General features: G+C 42.8%; 1 long non-coding RNA gene across 1 annotated transcript in view; it reads right to left on the bottom strand.

The window, feature by feature from the left end:
* The window catches only part of LOC142761226 (uncharacterized), a 154,123-nt gene extending 128,462 nt beyond the window's left edge, over positions 1-25,661 (bottom strand). The window contains exon 1 of the long non-coding RNA XR_012883565.1: positions 25,120-25,661. This is a non-coding gene — a long non-coding RNA (uncharacterized LOC142761226). The remainder of the gene's footprint in view (positions 1-25,119) is intronic.
* Between the last annotated feature and the right edge of the window lie 264 nt (positions 25,662-25,925).

Below are 25,925 nucleotides of genomic sequence, written 5' to 3'. Positions count from 1 at the left end.
AGGAGTGGGTTGCTCTTTTCGTAAGGTGGTAGTCCTGTGCATCCCTTTCGAGAATAAGGGTTGGGTACTGTGTAAGGCTTAATCAGGGAAAGTAACAAGAAACCTTGTTGCATTGCCCAGTTGCATGGACTCAGCGGTTGCTTTCTGTTGACATTGAACAGCGGAGTTGATAACATTCCGTTGTTTAAATTTTGATTGCCATTTTGGAAGAATAGCATATATTCACAGGTATAATGCTTAGTTACTTTTTATATATACTATTTATTTTTATACTATACTATACTATTTTTATACTATACCATTTTTATACATTTTTATATATACTATTTTATATATATCCCTATTGGAGGAGTTATATGTTTGTTTATATGGTTTATTAGATTTTTATAACTTATTTAATTAAAAGATACATTTTAGAATTTGTGACACCATTTCTGTGTTTGTGAATATAAAAACTACTGGTGTTTGACTCTCGTCCGGATATAGGCAGGATCTTTTTGTAGTGATCTTGAGATACATTTTGTATTATAGTCCAGAGCTGCATTTACAAGTCCAGGTCTGCATTTACATTTCTGCAGGGTTCAGAGCCGAAATCTCAGAGCATTCCTTACTGGATCAGTTGTTTAGAAGTCTCTCTGGATATGCTTCCTCGAAGTATAGTATTTTCACCAGGCACAGACAAGGTAAAGGTACAGATTAAATGTATACCTAAAGTGTATCAAATATATAATATAATATAAGATCTTAAAAAAAGTATATGTATACCTAAAAATGCACCCTTTTTTGTAGTATATTTGAAAAAAGTGCATGTGATGTTTACAAAGCCTAAGGGTATGTTCACACGGCCAAATTTCAGACGTATACGAGGCGTATTATGCCTCGTTTTACGTCTGAAAATACGGCTCCAATACGTCGGCAAACATCTGCCCATTCATTTGAATGGGTTTGCCGACGTACTGTGCAGACGACCTGTTATTTACGCGTCGTCGTTTGACAGCTGTCAAACGACGACTCGTAAAAATACAGCCTCGTCAAAAGAAGTGCAGGACACTTCTTTCAGACGTTTTTGGAGCTGTTTTCTCATAGACTCCAATGAAAACAGCTCCAAAAACGGACGTAAAAAACGCAGCGAAAACGGCGCGAAAAACGCAGCGAAAAATGCGAGTTGGTAAAAAAACGTCTGAAAAGCAGGGTCTGTTTTCCCTTGAAAACAGCTCTGGATTTTCAGACGTTTTGGTTGACTACGTGTGAACATACCCTCATAGAACTTGCAGAAATCCATACACTTGCTACAGCAACAACCCTGTTCAGATGAATTGAACTTTCAGAAATTTCTGCACCAAAATATGCTGTGTGTAACTGCACCCTAAGGCCTCATTTACACGAGCGTGTGCATTTTGCGCGCGCAAAAAACGCAGCGTTTTGCGTGCGCAAAAGGCAGTTGACAGCTCCGTGTGTCATCCGTGTATGATGCGCGGCTGCGTGATTTTCACGCAGCCGCCATCATAGAGATGAGGCTAGTCGACGTCAGTCACTGTCCATGGTGCTGAAAGAGTTAACTGATCGGCAGTAACGCTTTCAGCACCCTCGACAGTGCATTCCGATCACCATATCGCGTAACCTGTTTTAAAAAAAAGAGGTTCGTACTTACCGAGAACTTCCCGGCCGTTGCCTTGGTGACGCGTCCTTGGTGACGCGTCCTTGGTGACGCGCCTCTCTTGACATCTGGCCCCACCTCCCTGGATGACGCGGCAGTCCATGTGACCGCTGCAGCCTGTGCTTGGCTTGTGATTGGCTGCAGCTGTCACTTGGACTGAATTGTCATCCCGGGAGGTCAGACTGGAGGAAGAAGCCGGGAGTTATCGGTAAGTCAGACCTTTTTTTTTTTGACACGTTCACGTATATTGGAATCGGAAGTCACTGTCCAGGGTGCTGAACCAGTTTAACTCTTTCAGCACCCTGCACAGTGACTGTCTCCTGCCGGGTTCGGTCAAAACGAGTTCGGCCGAACCCGGTAAAGTTCGGTTCGCTCATGTCTAAGACACTCCGTTCGGATGTTTGTAAACAGAAAAGCACGTGGTGCTTTTCTGTTTACATTCAGTTTGACAGGTCTTGCGCGAATTACGCAGTTCGCACGGAAGTGCTTCCGTGCGGCATGCGTGGTTTTCACGCACCCATTGACTTCAATGGGTGCGTGATGCGCGAAAAACGCATGATTATAGAACATGTCGTGAGTTTTACGCCACGCACTCGCGCAGCGCAAAATTCACGCATCGTCTGCACTGCCCCATAGAGTAATATAGGTGCGTACGACACGCGTGAAAAGCACGCGTGTCGCACGCGCGTATATTACGTTCTCGTGTAAATGAGGCCTAAGAGTTACAGAGCCTCAGAGCCTGTTTCTCTAGCTTAACCCCTTCCCGCCCAATCACGTACAGTTACGTGATTAAAACTGGTGTCTTACCGCCTTTTCACGTAACTGTACGTGATGGAGATGAAGCTGGCTCAGGAGCCGAGCCAGCGACATCACCGCCGGGTGACAGCTGTATGTTACAGCTGTCACCCTGAGGTATCGGCCAGGACCGGAGCTAGCATCCGATCCGGCAGATTAACCCCTCACATGCTGCGTTCAATAGAGATCGCAGCATGTGAGGAGTTTATAGCCACCGGCACCCCAGAAATGTGATCGCTGGGTTGCCGGTGGCTGCAAAGGCGATCGGAGGGCTAATACTTACCTCCCGGTCCGCCAGTAACGGAATCCTCCTATGCCCCACGTCGGCGGGGCCCAGGAGGCTTCCGGTACCATCGGCAAGATGGCGCCGGCTCAGCTTCCGGCTCAGAAGCTGAGCCGGCGTCATCAGCAGAGGGTGTCCGCTGTATGTTACAGCGGACACCCCGATCTATCGCCAGGAACCGGAGCTAGCTCCGATTCCTAACATTAACCCCTTCGATGCAGCGATCCATTGTGATCGCTGCATCCTAGAAGTTTGTAGCAAATCGGCAGCCTTGCCACGCGATGGCAAGGCTGGCGACTGTTACTGTGGCAACAGGAGCCCTAACAATGGACTCCTGTCTGCCATTACGTAAGCTGATTAGGCCCCGCCCAGAGGCGGAGCCTGATCGGCTTGCTGTCAGTGAACAACTGACAGTTCCAATACATTGCACTACATAGGTAGTGCAATGTATTAGAACATCAAACAAACAGTTGGACCTTCAAGTCCCCTACTGGGACTAAAAAAAAAAGTGAAAAAAAAAAAAAGTGTAAAAAAAGGAAAAATAAAAGTTGTAAAACATACAATAAAAGTTTCAAGTAATAAAATAAAACACAATCGCCCTTTTTCCCTTATCAAGTCATTTATTATTGAAAAAAATAATAAAGCCATACATATTTGGTATCGCTGCGACCGTAACGACCTAAACTATAAAAATATGATGTTATTTATCCAGCGCAGTGAACGCCGTAAAAAAACCCCCTCAAAAACACTGCCATAATTACTGTTTTTTTGGTCACTGTCTTACAAAAATTGAAATAAAAAGTGATCAAAAAGTCGCATGTATCCAAAAATGGTACCTATAAAATCTATACCTCGTCTCGCAAAAAAACAAACCCTCACACAGCTCCATCGACGAAAAAATTGAAAAGTTATGGCTCTCACAACATGGCGACAGAAAAAATACATTCTCTTTCCAAAAGTAATTTTATTGTGCAAAAACGTATAAAAAAGTTCTATAAATTAGGTATCGCCGGAATCGTACTGACCCGCAGAATAAAGGTAACATGTAGTTTATAACGCATGATGAACGCTGTATATTAAAAAAAATAACTAAAAAACTATGTCAGAATTGCTGTTTTTTTGTCACCTTGCCTCCCAAAAAAAGGATAACAAGTGATCAAAAAGTTGCATGTACCCCAATATGGTACCAATAAAATCTACAGCTCGTCCCGTAAAAAAAGAGCCCTCATACCACTACGTCTATGAAAAAATAAAATAAGTTAAGGCTCCAATAAGTCAGGAAAGAAAAATATGCAGTTGCGCCGGCCCGAGGGGAACATTTCTTCTGTTTCAAAAGGCGATGTATCAAGGCACTAAAATTAGGGAACTAGGAAGGGGAGGGCCCAAACATATCTGCTGGAAGTGAGGGTGCCCGTATTATACCAGGACAACACTTTCCCGGCAAAATTCCCCAAACTGCAAAGGTGCGGAGTGTGGACCAAAAGGGGGATAAGGAAGGACATTTATCAGTGCGACACCGGCCTGTGCAGAAAGGATCGATCACAGCGTAATACACATCTATGCATCATTTTATTATTTTTTTTACCCCATTATTATACCACCTGACTATGGCCCTGATGTACTCTGCCGAGCTCACATATGCCCCACATTATAAACGGAAACACCAGTGATACTCCAAACAAAACTATTACCAAGCAAATTCCTCGCTCCAAAAACCAAATGGCCCTCCCACCCATCTATGCCCTACAGTGTGCCCAAACAGCAGTTTACGTCCACATATATGGCATCGCCATACCCGGGAGAACCCTTTTAACAATTTTTGAGGTGTGTGTCCCCAGTGGCATAAGCTGAGCATGACATATTTGACAATGAATTGGCATATCTAGGGAAAAATTTTAATTTGTACCTTCGGCAGCGCAATTATTTATGGAAAAGACACGTGGGGTGAAAATGCTCACTATACCCCTTAATAAATGCCTTGAGGGGTGCAGTTTCCAAAATGGGGTCACTTCTCAGGGGTTTCTTTTATTTCACATCAAAGCCTCTGCAATTGTGAACCAATACTTTATATGTCGCCAAATTAGGCCTCAATTTTACATGGTACTCTTTCACTCCTGAGCCCTGTCGAATGTACAGGCAAAAGATTAGAGCCACACGTAGGGTGTTTCTAAAACCGGGAAACACCGCATAATAATTAGAGAGCTGTCTTGTTATTGTGGCACAAGCTGGGCACCACATATTGGCATATGTATGGAAAAAAATCCAATTTTCACTCTGCAACATCGAGTGCACACTAATTTCTGCAAAACACCTGTGGGGTTAACATGCTCACTACACCCCTAGGTGAATACCTTGAGGGTGCTGTTTCCAAAATGGGGTCACTTCTGGGAAGGATGCACTGTTTTGGTTCCACAGGGACTTTGCAAATGCAACATAGCGACCAGAAACCAAATGCAGCAAAATCTGTATACCAAAAGCAAATGGCGCACCTTCCCTTCTGAGCCCTGCCGTGTGCCCAAACAGCAGTTTATGACCACGTGTGGGGTATTGCCGTACTCCAGAGAAGTTGCTTTACAAATGTTGGGGTTCTTTTTTTCCTTTGTGCCACTACCTACAAGGGGGCTTTGTGGCAATATCTACAAGGGGACTGTGTGGCACTATCTACAAGGGGGCTGTGTGTCGCTATCTACAAGGGGGCTGTGTGGCACTATCTACAAGGGGCTGTGTGGTGCCATCTACAAGGGGGCTGTGTGGCGCCATCTAATAGGGGGCTGTATAGCGCCATCTACAAGGCAGCTGTATGGCGCTACCTACAAGGGGGCTGTTTGGCGCTATCTACAAGGGGGCTGTGTGGTGCTATCTACAAGGGGGCTGTGTGGCGCTATCTACAAGGGGGCTGTGTGGCACTACCTACAAGTGTCTGTGTGGCACTACCTACAAGGGGCTGTGTGTCACTACCTACAAGGGGCTGTGTGACACTATCTATAGGGGGAATCTGTGAGTGGTGGGCTGATGGTCATTTTACTGTGAGTGGCGGGCTGATGGTCATTTTACTGTGAGTGGGGTGCTGATGGTCATTTTACTGTGAGTGGGATCTGATGGTCATTTTACTGTGAGTGGGGGCTGATGGTCATATTACTGAGAGTGGGGGCTGATGGTCATTTTACTGTGAGCGGGGGGCTGATGGTCATTTTACTGTAAGTGGGGGGCTGATGGTCATTTTACTGTGAGTGGGGGGCTGATGGTCATTTTACTGTGAGTGGGGGGCTGATGGTCTTCAAGTGGTTTCTACCTCTGACCTCCAATCAAAATTAATGGGAGCCAGAAAATACCTGCGTCGCCCATTTGGAGTTTTTTTGCCTGCAATTTTACATTAGCTTCAACGGCTTAAGAAAAAAACGCAAAAAAAAAAGGTCAACGCTGTCAATTCCTGAAGGAATTTTAAGGCAGATATTTTTGCCTTACAAAAAACGCTGTGTGAACATACCCTATGAGTGCAGTGCTTGTTTTTAGCCGCTTTTTGTCTTTCTCGAAACTATTTTTGGTAGAGGTGCCCTGAGGAAATTTTATTTTTCCAGTGCTGCCTCAAGTCCAAAAAGGTTGGGAAACTCTGTACTAGGCTACAAGATCACGCCGGCCTACGCAAGGATCCCGTTGTGGATCAGCTCAGTTCGTTGTGGGAACGGGGCCTTGGCGAGTACAATTTTTGTTTTTGTTTGGTGGCACTGTCTACGAGAGGGAGGTGGGGGGGTCTGTATGGCACGATCTACAAGGAGGAGGGGGATTATGGCACTGTCTACAAGGAGGCTGTATGGCAAAATCTACACAGGGCCCTATACTGTGTGGGGGCCACTAAGCGGACATTATACTGTGTAGGGGTACTACAGGGGGCATAATATTGTGGGTACAATTAGAGGTCAAAATACTGTGTCCTTGAAGGGGTTGTAATATATTATATTATTAAATATTATTATTATACTGTATGGGGGCACTAAAGAGCCATTATACTTTTTTATGGGGCATTTTTTTTAATGATGGGGGTGGGGCGCCGAAAGATCATTTTGCACGGGGCACCATCTATCCTAAGGTCGGCCCTGCTTGTGAGGTGGCAGCCAGCTGCCGCATCCAGACGGTGGATAAATAGAGACATGGCTTGCACGGCTCTCCCCATTTAGTTCTATGGGAGTTATGAAAACAGCACAGCAAGTGAGGTATCACAACTATTACACCTGTCACACAATTATGGCATAGCCACTTTTCTGGAAAAAAAAATATGAGGAATGAATCCTGTTTTTTTGGATTCTATGCTTCATTCACTGTATACCTTGATAAGGCTATCTTCAGGTTTTATGTTGTGGTGCAGCTCAACCACACTCCCCAACCACAGAGGGAGAGCTGCAACAAGAATGTACACAAGCAGTTTTGTTACGGTTTTAAAGCATTCGTGGAAATGTTTGGAAAACTGTGATCATAGTCCCACATGTAAAACGTGATTTCAAAGCTGCTTTTTTTCAAATTGCTGTCATTTGGGGAACAACTAACTACAACTTTGGCAAATTAATTTTTTTATTCTAGTGCTACCATATTCTGCAGTGCTGTACAGAGTTTGTCATCACTTGCTGTCCCCAGTGGGGCTCACAATCCAGGGCCGGAGTGGCCGTCTGGCAGTTCTGCAAATACCAGATGGGCCGCTGAGCAGTGGGCCACCTGCTGGCCATCCAGACGATCAGTGTCGGCTCGGGCGGCAGGGTACAGCATTTGTAAGGGGGCGGCCGGCACAGCAGCTAAGAACTGCCGTCCGACAGTAATAGCAGCCATGGTCTGTACTGCTATTACTAAATCTCCCTGTGTGAAATCTCCCCCTCTGGCCCCCCTTCGCTGCTCTTCACACAACCTCTCCTCCTCCTGCTGCTGCTAGCGTTACCAGTTGGGACATGAGGGAGGGGGAGGGGAGACTGTCGGCGGGCTCTGTGTCGGGCTGTGAACTGAAGTGCTGGAGTGAAGAATCCCCCCAAACAACTGCTGAACTCCCTTCACAATTATCTTGCATAAAAGTAAGTGCATGTGTGTTTACAATGTGTACTTTATATGTGTATAATGTGTGCATGTAATGTGCATATTTGTGTGTCTGTGATGTGTACATGGGTATATATATATATATATATATATAGTGTGTGTGATGTATATATAGTGTATGTGAGGTGTACATGTGTGTGTGTGTGTGTATATAGTGTATGTGATGTGTACATGTGTGTGTGTGTGTGTGTATATATAGTGTATGTGATGTGTACATGTGTGTGTAGATATAGTTTGTGATGTGTACATGTGTGTGTGTATATAGTGTATGTGAAGTGTATATGTGTGTATATATAGTGTGTGTATATAGTGTGTTTTATGTGTACGTGTGTGTGTGTGTGTGTGTGTGTGCGTATGTATATATATATATAAGTGGAGAGCGCTATAGCTGTATTTATTTCACTCGTAGTTTAAATACTGCAGATTTTACCAATGGATTTAGTTGTGGTAAGGGCTCGTCCACACGCTCCTGCATTGCTGTGTTTCTTCCACAGCAGAATACAGTAGCAGAATAGTGGGGGACATTTAACAAATCTCACCCACACGCTGTGTAAAATTTACAAGCCGAAATTGACCTGTGGTTCATAATTTGCAGACCGCAGCATGTCAATTCCCGCTACAGAAAGTGTGCAGAATTGCTGCGTTTTTCATAGGAGACGTCTCCATCTCCCAACTTTGAGAAAAACGCCGCTATTTACGTACCATTTTCTGTCGCAAACACCGCAGGAAATGGTGTGTTTTTGCCACAGCGGAAAGCCTTTCACCTTCAAACGGAATTGCTGCAGAAATTTTATGCAGCAATTCCGTTGTGTGTGGACAGGCCCTAAATCCGCAGCACAAAGGCTTCTCCACACGTATTGGAATTGCTGCAGAAAATGGAGCGGATTTTGCTGCGTTTTTTTCAATGTTGGGGGATGGTGACATCTCCTCTTAAAAACGCAGCAATTCAGTCCACTTTCCGCAGCAGGAATTGACATGCTGGCGTACGAAAAATACGCACTGCAGGTAAACTTCTTGTCAGAAATTTTACAAAGCGTGTGGATAGGATTTGATAAATCTCACCCACTTTGCTGCTACTGTATTCTGCGTATTTTCCATCTGCAACTCCGGATGGAAAATATGCAGCAATTCTATTACGTGTGGACAAGCCCTAATGCAGTAGCAGCAGAGTGTGTGAGATTTGAACAAATCTCACCCACACGATGAGCGAAAAAAAAAGTTCAGAAATTTACCTGCAGTCCGTTTTTTTAAGCATGTCAATCGTATTTGCATAAACGCTGCTTAATTGTTTCGGATTTTCCCCATTTAATTCAATGGGGAGGTAAAACACAAAACAAATAGCAGATGTGTTTTTTTGCGGCAGAAATGCAGCGATTCCGATGCAAAAAATCGCAACTCAGGAAATATTTAAATCATAAATTTACCCAAAATTCAGTTTGTTTTTGTCCGGGCCAGCCTCCTGGGATGATGTTTCATCCATGTACTGCTGCAGCCAATCACACCAGGGAAGCGTCACCATGGTAAGTATCCATTTTTTCTGCTCAGTTTTCCGCTGCGGCCATTCCTGGCCGAAAAACTGCACCACAATTTGCTGTGGTTTTTCAGCCGGAATTCCCTGCGGTGCTCAGGCCGTATACGCTGTATGCTTTTACACAACGTATCTGCCCTGTGGAATCATACCCGTACAGTGTATACATATAGTAGCTGCTGTCTTACAACGATATAGCTGCAAACCACGTCAACATGCTGCATTCCCATGAGTCAGCACAGTTTTCAAATGATTGTTAATGTACATGCAGTTTTTTGCAAACCATAACAATCATTTGAAAACTGCACCGACTTTTGGTAAAACTGCATGTGTTGCGTGTTGTCCTTTACGATGGTTGTTAGTAAAGATCTGATTGTTTGCATTAAAGGCTGTGTACCCCTTTGAAGTGGATTTTATTATATAAAATGTCAGTCAGTGTGTTTTGTGCAACTTTGTAATTCGTTTTTGTTAAAAAATCTTTTTAATTTTTGAGATACAGCTGCTCTGTATCCTGTATACAGAGCAGCTGTATCTTAGGCTGAATCCTGAACACGTCAGGTGCGTGGGACTGACGGGTTCAGTGTCAGCGTGTCCTGTGTGTCTCTGACACGCAGGTTCCACCTATAATAGATCACATCTAAGTTACTTAAATGTGGTAGATTACAGGTGGATACAGTCGACTACTCTATTGATTCCGCAAAAAAAACAGAAACCTTGCGAAACGGAGACAAACGGAAACCATTAACAATGGAAGCGTTACCATTGAAATCAATGGTAATGGTAACAGGAAAGCTATGGTTTCTGTTTGGTTTCCGTTCGTGGGTTCCCCTGACGGAAAGGTCTGAAGGAACCCATGAACGGAGCCCTGACGCAGGTCTGAATGAAGCCTAATTATTACTGTATGATCTGTACAGATGATGGATGGTACTATTTTTTGGGGTATAAGCAACTCCCAGTATATCATTACCATTGTTCAGGTCATACTGGAAGCTGCTAACCTGACTTTGCAAATTATCTCTGTACTGAAATGTATTTGTACTGAGCTTGGTCCCGGTGCCCGTATGTATGTACACTACCGTTCAAAAGTGTGTGGTCACCCTGACAATTTTGTGTTTTCCATGAAAACTCACACTTATATTTATCAAATGAGTTGCAAAATGACTAGAAAATATAGTCAAGACATTGACAAGGTTAGAAATAATGATTTTTTATTTCAAATAATAATTTTCTCCTTCAAACTTTGCTTTCGTCAAAGAATGCTCCATTTGCAGCAATTACAGCATTGCAGACCTTTGGCATTCTAGCTGTTAATTTGCTGAGGTAATCGGGAGAAATTTCACCCCATGCTTCCAGAAGCCCCTCCCACAAGTTGGATTGGCTTGATGGGTACTTCTTGCGTACCATACGGTCAAGCTGCTCCCACAACAGCTCTATGGGGTTGAGATCTGGTGACTGCGCTGGCCACTCCATTACAGATAGAATACCAGCTGCCTGCTTCTTCCCTAAATAGTTCTTGCATAATTTGGAGGTGTGCTTTGGGTCATTGTCCTGTTGTTGGATGAAATTGGCTCCAATCAAGCGCTGTCCACAGGGTATGGCATGGCGTTGCAAAATGGAGTGATAGCCTTCCTTATTTAAAATCCCTTTTACCTTGTACAAATCTCCCACATTACCAGCACCAAAGCAACCCTAGACCATCACATTACCTCCACCATGCTTGACAGATGGCGTCAGGCACTCTTCCAGCATCTTTTCAGTTGTTCTGCGTCTCACAAATGTTCTTCTGTGTGATCCAAACACCTCAAACTTCGATTCGTCTGTCCATAACACTTTTTTTCCAATCTTCCTCTGTCCAATATCTGTGTGCTTTTGCCCATATTTATCTTTTCCTTTTATTAGCCAGTATCAGATATGGCTTTTTCTATGCCACTCTGCCCTGAAGGCCAGCATCCCGGAGTCGCCTCTTCACTGTAGACGTTGACACTGGCGTTTTGCGGGTACTATTTAATGAAGCTGCCAGTTGAGGACCTGTGAGGCGTCTATTTCTCAAACTAGGGACTCTAATGTACTTGTCTTGTTGCTCAGTTGTGCAGCGGGGCCTCCCACTTCTCTTTCTACTCTGGTTAGAGCCTGTTTGTGCTGTCCTCTGAAGGGAGTAGTACACACCATTGTAGGAAATCTTCCGTTTCTTGGCAATTTCTCGCATGGAATAGCCTTAATTTCTAAGAATAGACTGTCGAGTTTCACATGAAAGCTCTCTTTTTCTAGCCATTTTGAGAGTTTAATCGAACCCACAAATGTAATGCTCCAGATTCTCAACTAGCTCAAAGGAAGGTCAGTTTTATAGCTCCTCTAAACAGCAAAACTGTTTACAACGGTTCTAACATAATTGCACAAGGATTTTCAAGTGTTTTCTAATCATCCATTAGCCTTCTAACACAGTTAGCAAACACAATGTACCATTAGAACACTGGAGTGATGGTTGCTGGAAATGGGCCTCTATACACCTATGTAGATATTGCATTAAAAACCAGACGTTTGTAGCTAGAATAGTCATTTAGCACATTAACAATGTATAGAGTGTATTTCTGATTAATTTAATGTTATCTTCATTGAAAAAAATGTGCTTTTCTTTCAAAAATAAGGAAATTTTCTAAGTGACCCTAAACTTTTGAACGGTAGTGTATGTACTGAGCTTGGTTCTGGTGTTTTATATATGTAATAAGCTTGGTTCTGGTGTAGGGAAGATGGCATTGTTGCAATTCATTGTATGTTTAATCAGAATCTGTCTGGTAATTTTAACCACTTGAACCGCCACCATGTGGTAATACATGACCTGACAATATTTCCAAACATTCCTGTAATGACGGGGTAGGGAGACAGACAGGTGAGCCCTAATCTACCCGCCACTCAGTCCCTGCCTACTTGCAACGGCCCGTCCTAGGCGATGGCGTACAACTGGGCGACGGTCCCTACTCTCACTATGTGCACGACAGACAGACAGACAAGGGTACAAAGAAGCTAAGTGAAAAGGTGCAGATGCCCACGGCAACACCGTGAGCTACAAGAGTAGTGAACGAGCCGAGTCAAACCAGGAGTGTACGAGGTACCAAACGCAGAGCAAGAGAGTAGTCAGTAAAGCCAGGGTCAATATGAAGCAGAGGACAAATAGTACAAGCAGCAGCAGCAGAGCCAGGAAACAAGCAGAATCACAGGAGAAGCAGGAAATGAAGGTATAAATAGACAGAGGGCGGGAGCTAGCTCCATCTTGCCAGGCTGTGATAGGCTCTCCCACTCCTCAGCCTCCCAGCCTGAGTGGTAGAAGAAGGAGTCATTCTATCAGACTTAGGAGCAGGTGCAGACTGACTAACCACGGGCGTCGACACAGAAGCTGTGTCTGGCAGATCCTTTACAATTCCCCTGTATGTTTGTTTCAGATGCAACTTTTAAAATAGTGCACGCTATATGCTAATTACTATATAAAGGGTCATGGGTCGGTGCCACTATCCTGTAGAGTCACACAGTCCTAACTGCAAACCCATCTTTCCATGCTTGGTTGACATCTCCTGGCTGTTATACATCACTACCAGTCTCCTCCAATTTTCTTGGATGCACCATTGCCTTGTAATCCATGAACACGCACCGTTCAGCGAGTTGTACTCTGCCCGGCTTTATCACTGCACCGCACATGCCAGGGGACAACAAGGCAAAGGAGAAGGCTGGTAGTAATGTAGAACAGTCAGGGGTATGCCAATCAAGATCTGGGGCGTGGCATTTAAATTTTCGCCTCAGGCAGCAGAAAAGCTAGAATTGGCCCTGGGGCGGCGGCGCAACTGAAACCAGCTGCCGCCACCCCCTCATGCACTAATTGTACCTGCCTTACAATGGCGCTGATTGGCAGGGCAGAAAGACTTGCTCCGCCAATCAGCGCCTTTCAATGATGCTAGTGGCGCGATGACATCATTGCACCGCTTCTATTGTTGAAAGGCGCTGATTGACGGGGCAAGTCATTCTGCCCTGCCAATCAGCGCCGTCGTTCAGCCCCAGCAAACCTGCTCAGAAAAGAGCAGGCCTGCATTGACATAGGATGACGTGGGAACGGGATCGAGGTGAGTATATAAAGTTGTGTTTTTTTTGGTCTCTTTTTTTCACTTAAAAGTGTGAGCGGCATTATCTACGGGGGGAGCTGTATGTGGGGCACTATATACAGAGGAGCTATATGTGGGCCACAATCTACAGGAGAGGCTATATGTGAGGCACTATCTACAGGGGGGCCATATGTGGGACACCATATACAGGGGGTTATATGTGGGGCACTAGAATAACGAGCATGTACATTATTCTCGTGGGAAAGCAGTGGATTCGTTGGAGTTGGGGCTATCAAGAACTATTCCTCTTTTCATTTACACCTGTTTTAATAAATCTCCCCATGTCCTGTATAGATGAAAGGTGGTCCGAGCCCAACACTGGCGGCTGTGTATGGCCTGCAATGGGCCTGTGTGCTTAAAAATGCCAGGGCTGATTTTAAGTCCCAGTCCAGCCCTGACACAATCTATAGTCCCTATCTGTATGCCTTTGCAGTGCGGGAGGAGGTTGGGGTACCTGGAGGAAACCCATGCAAACACAGAACATACCAACTATATGCAGATTTTCATGTCCTTGGTCAAGTTTGAACCAGGGGCGTAACTAGGAGACACTGGGCTCGATAGCAAACTTTTGACTGGGCCCCCTCCCCTGGGTGCCATACACAGCCCCCCTTCTTGTAGATAGTTCCCCCTGTAGATTGTGCCATACAGCTTCCACTGTAGATTCTGCCATACAGAACCCCTGTAGATAGTGCCATACAGCCCCCCATCTCCTCCTTGTAAACAATGCCATACAACTCCCCACCTCCCCCTTGTATACAGTGCCATAGAGCCCCCATCTCCCCCTTGTACACAGTGTCATACAGCTCCCCACCTCCCCGTTATAGACAGTGCCATACAGCCCCCCATCCCCTTGTAGATAGTGCCATACAGCATCCCACTTCCCCCTTGTAAACAGTGCCATACAGGCCCCCAAACAAATAAAACAAAAAAATTATACTCAGCTAGGCCCAGTTCCCGTGACGAACTGAGCTGCTCCACAATGCCAACTGGATCCTTGCGTAGGCCGGCGTGATCCAGTGATGTCATCACGCTGGCCTGTGAAGGGGTCCTGTCCCACACATGACAAGCTGCAGGCATGTAGCCTAGTAGATAGCAGTGTAGGGAGATACTTCCCTGCTCTGCCATAGTGTACAATAGTATCTGCGTCCTAAGGACGCAGATACTATTGAATGTAGCATTACTACTGCGGGCCACGAAGCAGCGCCTTTTGAATGCAAGACCCTTGTGCTGCAAGGCATGTTTTTGAATGCAAAATGAGAATGAGATGTTTGCAGTGTGCAAAACGCAGCTTGGTAACCACAGCAAAATGTAAAATATGGACGCATTCAGATGGTCACATATTTTATGCCAAGAAAGTGATGGGACAAAAGTGGTAAACCTTTCCAAACAAAAGCTTAACCGGTTCAGGACCGGGCTATTTTGAGCCTTCCGCACCAGACACCATTTAGCCATTTTTAGCATGCCCTAGTTAAACGGCTGTAACTTTTTTATTTGTTGTGCTAGCGACGTTATCTTTGTGATGTTTTTCCGTAGACAATGCAGGTTTCTTTTTTTTAGCATTTTTATACGCATCCTTTTTGCTATTTTAGAATTTTTAGGCTTAAAGTTTGAAAATAATATTAAAAAAACATTTTAGCTATTTTTTTCTGGTAATAAAATAATTTTACCCTAAAATAGACCTTTTATTTGTGATCATCATTGTCTACTGTAAATTTTCAATATATTACATGTCTATTTTAGGGTAATTGGGTCAGGGCTAGCGTTACTACAATGATTGGCGGGGGAACTTTTTTTGGGGGTGGGTATTTTATGTGTATTTATTATTAATTTTTGTGCAGTATATTTTACTTTTATTTTTTTATTATGGTCTGTCCCTCAAAGGTCAGAAAAGGCCTTTGGGGGACTTTATTTTTTTTTAGTTTGTTTACTCCATGTTTTTCCACTCCAGTTACAGGGGAAATCAGCCCTTACAGTGATTATTGTCACTAATAGGGCTGTGCCAGACCCAGCAGCAGCCTGCCACTAACGGCATCCTGGTGATCATGTGATCAGTCACATGATCACCAGGACCAATAGAGGTAGCTGCGCTGCCGCTGCCTCTATTCATTTACACAGCGCTCATTGAGCGCTGTGTGCAAGAGAACAGAGTAGGTATAAGCAGCAAAAGCTGCTTCTATCTTCTCCTCAGGGTCCCTCACTGCTGGAGACCCGACATTCAGCTGCCCGATCGCTCGGGCAGCAAGCTAAAACACGCGCTGGAAATAGTCTATGACGCTGGTTTTAAGCACCCTGACACAGCCAGTGGTCGGGAAACGGTTAAGGCAAGGTTTCCCTCTTTTCTTCCAATGGGATCTGATCCCGTACGTGGGCATATTACTGCTTTGTAAATCTGGCCTAAGAGACCTTGAAAACAAAAAACAGGTAGTTCCCACCAAAAATGTGACAACAAATGTACCAAACCAAAAATGTATAGTGTAAGATTGTTTGATGTAAAATGTTTTAACTTCAAATGTCCAATCCTTTTCTCCGTAACATGATTTTCATTCAATTTTGGGCATCCTTTATGCACATTATGTATATGACCATAATACAATATTAGTTTACAACGATGCAGTCATGTCAAATGTCCAATCGATTTTTAATTAAAAGCAGTTTGATTTATTGCCACTAGGGGATGCCCAAAGACTGCAGATGTCTAAGAAGAAAATTATATGCAGGTTAGGAATTGCAGTTTGGACAATTATAAACTCTTATTTGTACACACAATGTAAGTAATTAATTATTTTGTGGCAAATAAACACTTTTATTGTTCACTTTTATTATTGTTAGATGTCTGAAATAGTTTTTCTAGATATCAATGTAACTCACATAGGTTTGTATGTTTTACATTTGGGACAATTAAATAAATTCTTCCAGTTACTTTTCTGTTGTGAGCAGATCTAGTTATGTACAGGTTTTTGTAAATGTAAACAAAAATGTTCAGTAAACACATATCTTGAAAGGAACCAAAACACAAAGGCCCCTTGCACATGGCTGTAGCTGTAATCCCGTTTCGTGATTACGGCTACGGCAGGCCGCAGACAGTCATCCGCATTTACGGGCCATGCTCGCATTATAAAGTATGGGAGCATGGTCCGTAAGATTAAAAATAGGATATGTCCTAATTTTTGCGGAGCTTTTCTATGGCCCTGACACCTTCACGTAAATATACGGTAAGGTGTCCGTGAGCAATAGAAATGAGTGGGTCCGTACTTTTTTCTGCAATTCTGGTCCGTAATTGCGGATCAAAATTACGGCCGTGTGCATGTGGCCTTAGAGGGAATTTATCAATATCAGTATTATGGCGTAAAAAGTGGCACATTATAAATTACGCCATATTTGTACAATAATTTTAACATTTTTGCCATTTCACGGCAACACTGCCACTTTTTGAAAAGGTGGGTGGGGCTTAGCATAAGGAGGGTGGACACACACAGCCCGACAAACGAACTATATTTTACACCACAAACTTCTAGAGGAAATCAAGGGCAGCTTGTACCGCGCATTTATCTTCTTTTCTGGTGCACAGACAGCATGAGATGCGATTAATTTATTAAGACACATTTAAGTCCTGCGCTCTCTAAATTAAGATGTATGAAATGGAGTCTGTTGAGTCTAAGAAACCACTTGGCAACCCACTTAGCACGGGTATTAGATTGGTGTAGACACATGAAGGGAAAACCTTGGGTGGCCTTAGAAAAAACATTTACACCAATCCCATCTTTTGTATCTCCGTGGATTGAGTCTATTTACCGAAAAGACCTTCGGTCTCACCCAACCATTGGGACAACTTTGGCATGTTGTTCATTGACAATAGTCTGGTAATAATTTCTTCCTATACACTCTCCCTTATATCCTATCTTAGCGTACCCTCGCTTTAATCCCCATATTCCAGCAATAGATTTATGATAATAAATTCATTGCCTCCTCCTTTCTGTCCGATGAGGATTGGCTCACAACTCCTGAACTATCTGCCTTCCTGGAGGCTAACCCCTTGGGGCCTTGGAGATTTTTTTAAATTACGGCACTTCCTTTCTTATTTACAATCAAGTAGCTTATTTAAAGGCAAAGTTGCTCTCTTTGAGTCCCTTTGTGTGGGCTCAGGGTTACTGAGACGTAACCTCTCTATGGGCTATAAATTGTTAAGTCGTGGTATAAAGTCCCCTCTCGTCTCCATTCTATTTTCCCTGAAACATTCTCGAGTTGATGGAGATGTAATGGAGCAGAGGGCACTATTCTACACATTTTCTGGTCATGCGCTGAATGTACAGGGTTGGCCATTTATATGGATATACCTAAATAAAATGGGAATGGTTGGTGATATTAACTTCCTGTTTGTGGCACATTAGTATATGGGAAGGGGGAAACTTTTCAAGCTGGGTGTTGACCATGGTGGCCATTTTGAAGTCGGCCATTTTGTATCCAACTTTAGTTTATTCAATGGGAAGAGGGTCATGTGACACATCAAACTTATCGAGAATCGGTTTTAACGTTACTTTATTCTTTCATGAGTTATTTATGTCATTATGGGTGTCAGGTCCGAGCATTCCTAGATGAACAGTTTCCTGGAAAGTGGATTGGTCGTCGTGGGCCAGTTGAATGGCCCCCTAGGTCTCCCGATCTGAACCTCTTAGACTTTTATCTTTGGGGTCATCTGAAGGCCATTGTCTATGCTGTGAAGATACGAGATGTGCAGCAACTGAAACTACGGATACTGGAAGCCTGTGCTAGCATTTCTTCTGCGGTGTTGCTATCAGTGTGTGAAGAGTGGGAGAAGAGGGTTGCATTGACAATCCAACACAATGGGCAGCACTTTGAACACATTTTATAAGTGGTCAGAAACTTGTAAATAACTCATGAAAGAATAAAGTAATGTTAAAACCAAGCACACCATTGTTTTTCTTGTGAAATTCTCGATAAGTTTGATGTGTCACATGACCCTCTTCCCATTGAAAAAATTAAAGTTGGATACAAAATGGCCGACTTCAAAATGGCCACCATGGTCAACACCCAGCTTGAAAAGTTTCCCCCCTCCCATATACTAATGTGCCACAAACAGGAAGTTAATATCACCAACCATTCCCATTTTATTTAGGTGTATCCATATAAATGGCCCACCCTGTAGATATGGTCCCAAGCTAAATAAAATAAAATAAATGTAAACAAGGCCCCAGGACCAGATGGGTTACACCCTAGAGTGTTTAACCCCTTCTCGCACCTTGACGTTAATGCACGTCAATGTGTGCAGTAAGTTCGCGCACCTTGACGTGCAGTAACGTCGGTGCTTTGACAGCTAACCGCCGCGCGGCGCTACACCGCAGCGGCGGTTAACTGTGCAGGGTGTCTGCCCTGCATTCCCCATTGCCGATCAGCAGCCCATCGCCGCTGATTTCGGCAGTATACCACTTAATTGCGGCATTCGATTTTGAACGCCACAATTAAGGTGTTTAGCGCCGATCGGCAGCCCCCATGTGAAATCACGGGGGCTGGCGATGGTACCCATGGCAACCGGACGCCAGACAATGGCTTCCGGGCTGCCATGTACAGAAGCCTATGAGGACCTGCCTCTGCTGGTCCTCCTAGGCTTCCTGTCAGTGTGACTGTTACGTCACAATGACAGTTGGAATGCATTACACTACGTGTGTAGTGTAATGTATTCCAGCAGCGATCAGAGCTGCAAGTCTAAGGGTATGTTCACACGACAGCGTCCGTAACGGCTGAAATTACGGGGATGTTTCCGCCTGAAAACATCCCCGTAATTTCAGCCGTAACGGCATGTGCAGGCGCTTGAACGCCGCGTCCATTACGGACGTAATTGGTGCTGCTATTCATTGGAGTCAATGAATAACGGCTCCAATTACGGCCAAAGAAGTGACAGGTCACTTCTTTGACGCGGGCGTCTATTTACGCGCCGTCATTTGACAGCGGCGCGTAAATATACGCCTCGTGTGAACAGACAAACGTCTGCCCATTGCTTTCAATGGGCAGATGTTTGTCAACGCTATTTTCGGCGCTATTTTCGGACGTAATTCGGGGCAAAAACGCCCGAATTACGTCCGTAATTAGTGTGTGTGCACATACCCTAAGTGTCCCCTAGTGGGACAAGTAAAAAAAGAAAAAAAAAGAATAAAAAGTGTAAAAATAAAAGTTATAAGTGATATAAACAAGACCTGCTTTTTTTCCTATAATAAGTCTTTTATTATAGGAAAAAAAATGTACACGTAAAAAAAAAGTACACATATTTGGTATCACCACGTTCGTAACGACCCCAACTATAAAACTATAATATTCTTTTTCCCGCACGGTGAATACCGCAAAAAAAATAAACGAAAAACAATGCCAGAATCACTATTTTTTGGTCACCACCCCTCCCAAAATATACAATAAAAAGTGATCAAAAGTCACATGTACGCCAAAATAGTACCGATACAAACTACAACCCATCCCGCAAAATACAAGCCCTTACACAGCTTTTTTGACTGAAAAATAAAAAACTTATGGCTCTCAGAATACGGACACAAAAAATAAATTATTTTCTAAATATTTTATTGCGCAAATGCTTCAAAACATAAAAAAACGATATACATATGGTATCGCTGTAATCGTACCGACCCGCAGAATAAAATATAATGGTCATTTATAGCCCAGGGTGAACACTGTAAATAGTAAATAAAAATCATTGTCAGAATTGATGGTTTTTGATCACCTGGCTTGCCAAAAAATGGAATAAAAAGTGATCAAAAAAATGGCATGTACCCCAAAATGGTACCAATGAAATCTACAAATTGTCCCGCAAAGAATAAGCCCTCACACGGCTCCGGTGGTGAAAAAATAAAAAAAGTTCTGCCTCCCAGAATACGGCGATGCAAAATGTGCAGAGCGTTCCAAAAGCGGATAAGATCAGGCGCCGTTTATAAGTGCCACAAGGCCACATATCTGCGGATTATTATTTATTTACCGGATTATTATACCCTCTTATTATGCCCCTGATGTACTCTGCCGAGCCTACATATGCCCCCACATTATAAACTGAAATACCAGCAAAACGGCAGAGCTACTACCAAGCAAAATCTGCGCTCCAAAAGCCAAATGGCGTCCCTCCCTTCTGAGCCCTACAGCGTGCCCAAACAGCCATTTACGTCCACCGATATGGCATCGCCATACATGGGAGAACCCGGTTAAAATTTTCTGAGGTATTTGTGGCACAAACTGGGAACAACATATAGTGCACTAAAATGGCACATCAGTGGAAAATTGTAATTTTCACTCTGCACCATCCGCTGCGCATTAAACCCTTCGCGCACCATGACTTAATAGCATGTCGTGGTGTGGGGGGTGATATATGGAGCGTCTCACGCGCTGAGCCCGCGCCATACGCTGCGGGTGTCAGCTGTGTATTACAGCTGACACCCGGGACTAACGGACAGAAACAGCAATCACGCTGTTACAGGAGCCTGTAAAAATCACAATATACTGCAATACATTAGTATTGCAGTGTATTCTACCAGTGATCTAACGATTGCTGGTTCAAGTCTCCTAGGGGGACTAATAAAATGTGTAAAAACAAAAGTAAATAGTTATTATTAGTGGAAAAAATTAAATTAATATTTAAAGTCCAAAAAGAAACCCTTTTCACATTTTTTCTCTAAAGTAATGTAAAAAAAAAAAAAAAAAATACATTCAACATTTTAGTGGAAATAATGTTGATATTAATTTTCACGGCCTAATTCTAATAAATTCTGCAAAAGACGTGTGTGGCCTAAATGCTCACTATACCCCTAGATAGATTCCTTAAGTGGTGTAGTTTCTCAAATGGGTTATTTTTGGGGGGCTTCCACTGTTTCGGTCTCTCAGTGGCTTTGCAAATTCGACATGACACCCAAAAACTATTCCAGCTAAATTTGAGCTCCAAAAGCCAAATAGTGCTCCTTTCCTTCTAAGCCCCGGTGTGGGTCCAAACAGCAGTTTATTACCACATATGGGGTATTTACGTAATCAGGAGAAATTGCTATACAAATGCTGGGGTGCTTTTTCTCCTTTATTCCTTGTAAAAATTAAAAATGTCTAAGTTCTTACAGAAAAAAAGTAGATTTTTACCTTTACCGACTAATTCCAATGAATTCAGCAAAACAACTGTGGGGTAAAAATGCTAACTTTACCCCTAGAAAAATTCCTTGAGGGGTGTAGTTTCCAAAATGGGGTCACTATTGGGGGGTTTCCACGGTTTTCATCCCTCCAGTGTATTGTAAACGCGACACGGCACTGAAAACTATTCCAGCAAAATCAGAAATCCAAAATCCAAATGGTGCTCCTTCTCTTCTGAGGCCTGCTGTGGGTCCAAATAACAGTTTATTACCACATATGGGGTATTGCTATAATCGGAAGAAATAGCTTTACATATATTGGGGTGTTTTTCTACTTTATTCCTTGCAAAAATTAACAATTTTTACGTTTGTTCACAAAAAAAGTAGATTTTCATCTTCACATACTAATTCAAATAAATTTAGCAAAAAAACTGGGTTAAAAATGCTAATTATACCCATAGATAAATTCCTTGAGGGGTATAGTTTCCAAAATGGGGTCACTTTTTGGGGGTCTTTACTGTTTTGGTACCACAAGACCTATTCAAACCTGACATGGTGCCTAAAATATATTCTAAAAAAAGGAGGCCCCAAAATCCCCTAGGTGATCCTTTGCTTCTGAGGCCTGTGTTTCAGTCCATTACCACACTAGGACCACATGTGGGATATTTCTAAAAACTGCAGAATCTGGGCAATAAATATTGAGTTGCATTTCTTGGGTAAAACCTTCTGTGGTACAGAAAAAATGTATTACAAATGAATTTTCGAAAAAAAAAAATGAAATTTGTAAATTTCACCTCTACTTTGCTTTAATTCCGGTGAAACACCTAAAGGGTTAAAACACTTTCTGAATGCGGTTTTGAATACTTTGAGGGGTGCAGTTTTCAAAATAGTGTGACTTATGGGGACTTTCTAATATATAGGGCCCTCAAAGTCACTTCAGAACTGAACTGGTCCCTGAAAAAATAGGCTTTTGAAATTTTCTTGAAAATATGAGAAATTGCTGCTAAAGTTCTAAGCCTTGTAACGTCCTAGAAAAATAAAAGAATGTTCAAAAAACGATGCAAACATAAAGTACACCTATGGGAAATATAAACTAGTAAGTATTTTGTGTGGTATTACTATCTGTTTTACAAGTAGATACATTTAAATTTAGAAAAATGCTAATTTTTGCTAATTTTCTCTAAATCTTGGTGTTTTTTTTACAAATAAATATAGAATTTATCGACCAAATTTTTTCCCTAACATAAAGTACAATATGTCACGAGAAAACAATCTCAGAATCACTTGGATAGGCAAAAGCATTTCGGAGTTATTACCACATAAAGTGACACATGTCAGATTTGAAAAATCGGCTTCGTCCTGAAGGCCAAAACAGGCTCAGTCCTGAAGGGGTTAACGATCTTAGTTCAGTTAATCTTAGTTCAGTTATTTCTGCCCCCTCTTGATAATATTCAGAGATTCTCTAGTGACTGGTATAGTGCCAAGGGACTGGCGCAGGGCAAATATGGTGCCTATTTTCAAAAAGTGCTCTAGGTCTTCCCCAGGTAATCATAGACCAGTAAGCTTAACATCCATCGTGGTGAAAATGTTTGAGGGGCTATTGAGGGACTATAGACAAGATTATGTGACAAAAAATAGTATTACAAGTGACAGCCAGCACGGTTTTACAAAGGACAGAAGTTGTCAAACCAACCTGATTTCTTTTTATGAAGCGGTGAGCAGAAGCTTAGACAAAGGGGTCGCTGTGGATATAGTGTTTTTGGACTTTGCAAAGGCATTTGACACTGTCCCTCATAGACGTCTAATGGGTAAATTAAGGACTATACGTTTAGAAAGTATAGTTTGTAATTGGATTGAGAATTGGCTCAAGGACCGTATCCAGAGAGTTGTGTTCAATGATTCCTACTCTGAATGGTCCCTGGTTATAAGAGGTGTACCCCAGGGTTCAGTTCTGGGACCACTATTATTCAACTTATTTATTAATGATATAGAGGATGGGATTAATAGCACTATTTCTATTTTTGCAGATGACACCAAGCTATGTAGTAATGTTCAGTCTATGGAAGATGTTCGTGAATTGCAAGCAGATTTAAACAAACTGTGTTTGGGCGTCCACTTGAAGTTTAATGTAGATAAATGTAAAGTTATGCATCTGGGTACCAACAACCTGCATGCATCATATGTCCTAAGGGGAGCTACACTGGGGGAGTCACTTGATGAGAAGGATCTGGGATCTGGGTATACTTGTAGATCATAAACTAAATAACAGCATGCAATGTCAATCAGCAGCTTCAAAGTCCAGCAAGATATTGTCGTGTATTAAAAGAGGCATGGACTCGCGGGACAGGGATGTAATATTACCACTTTACAAAGCATTAGTGAGGCCTCATCTAGAATATGCAGTTCAATTCTGGGCTCAAGTTCATAGAAAGGATGCCCTGGAGTTGGAAAAAATACAAAGAAGAGCAACGAAGCTAATAAGGGGCATGGAGAATCTAAATAAATTAACCTATTTAGCTTTGAAAAAAGACGACTAAGGGGGGACATGATTAACTTATATAAATATATTACTGGCACATACAATAAATATGGTGAAATCCTGTGCCATGTAAAACCCCCTCAAAACACAAGGGGGCACTCCCTCCGTCTGGAGAAAAAAAGGTTCAACATGCAGAGGCGACAAGCCTTCTTTACTTTCAGAACTGTGAATATATGGAATAGTCTACCGCAGGAGTTGGTCACAGCAGGGACAGTAGATGGCTTTGAAAAAGGCTTAGATAATTTCCTAGAACAAAAAATATTAGCTCCTATGTGTAGAATTTTTTCCCTTCCCTTTTCCCATCCCTTGGTAGAACTTGATGGACATGTGTCTTTTTTCAACTGTACTAACTATGTAAATATGTAACTATGTCTTGTTCCTTCTCCATCACTGCGATGTACCAATCAAGGTTTACAAGTGCTCCTTGATCTGTTTTCTAATAATGGCGACTCGCCAAGGTGTCCCAATCTTATGAAAGAAAAAGACAGTGCCGTCTTTATTACAGTGGGTTTTAAAGGTCAATGACCTAATGACAATGGAAAATCTGACTTTGATAAAAAGTGGGTATACCCGATTCTACAAAACTTGGTTTAATTGGCTGGAATTTCGACACTCAGATTCCTACAGGGACATTTTGCGGGGACGTGTCTGAATGGACCCTCCGGCCGCTATATCCTGCTAAGATATATATCTGTCTGTATTGAGTTATGGGCAGGGAAAGGGGGAGGGTTTATCCCTCACACTTGATCCTTTTCTCTTCTCGCCTTTTTTTTTCTCTCCTTGGTTTTTCTGTTTTGTTCTATTTGATGTGTAGCACAGTTAGTTGAGATCATACATTATTTCAAATGTACGTACGCACACTGCTAATATTGTGTGTGGGTGTTCCTTGTTTCTTTCTAGAAATTACAAATAAAGAGTTTAAAAAATAGAGACATATGAAATGGAGTCTGTGGAGTCTAAGAAATCTCACCATTCTTCACCCTTAACCCACGTAAGGAGGTATGCACTTTTCTGGTTGGATTCCCTAGTCGGGGTCTCCAGAATAGTCACCGATTGGTGGTGGGTGCACTGTAGCGAAGAATATGTAGCAATGTCAGAAACGTAGCCAGGTGTTCGTCAACAGAATAGCAGTCAAGTTGCAACAAGCCAGAAGATAAGACAAAAGCTGTCGATAGTCAGGCCAGAAGTCGATACCAGGAGTGAAACCACAAGAACCAGGTGACAAACCCAAGGAATGAGACAGGAGCGTAATCCAGGAACAAGGCTGAGGTGAAGGTCAGGATGAGAAGTTGAGAACCGAGTGAATAACTACAGAAACAACAGCCAATAAAAGGATGTACACTGATCTGCAGGCAAGTTGCAGAAGCGGAATTCCCCTCTAAATAGGATGCCGCTGTTCCCGACGTCATCATCGAGTGTCATTTGTTTGGCAACCGCACACCGCCTTCCAAGCGGGGGAAGAGAGCCACTTCCCGATCCAGCAGACAGAGCCACAGCCATCTGCATGTACTAGCTGCAGCAACCAGGTGTTGTGAGTATCATTTATTTACAGAAGGCTGAACAAGCCCCCTTGAATTGATACAGTACATGGTACAAGTATAAAAACAGTAAAACAGAAGATGGCACTGGTGAGCTATTTTTTATTGAAACACCCATTATTAGATATTCATAATAAATTCAGTTATGTAGAAATCTCTATAGATTTCATAATATTAGCCAGGAGACTAAGGAGTGTTTATATATACCTAGTCAAATGGTGTTTCTAGTACAGTGTGA

This window comes from Rhinoderma darwinii, chromosome 4 (genome assembly GCF_050947455.1).
Source record: "Rhinoderma darwinii isolate aRhiDar2 chromosome 4, aRhiDar2.hap1, whole genome shotgun sequence".
Classification (NCBI taxonomy): Eukaryota; Metazoa; Chordata; class Amphibia; order Anura; family Rhinodermatidae; genus Rhinoderma; species Rhinoderma darwinii.
Note: the sequence above shows the minus strand (reverse complement) of the source record. Positions and strands in the feature narration are given on the sequence as shown.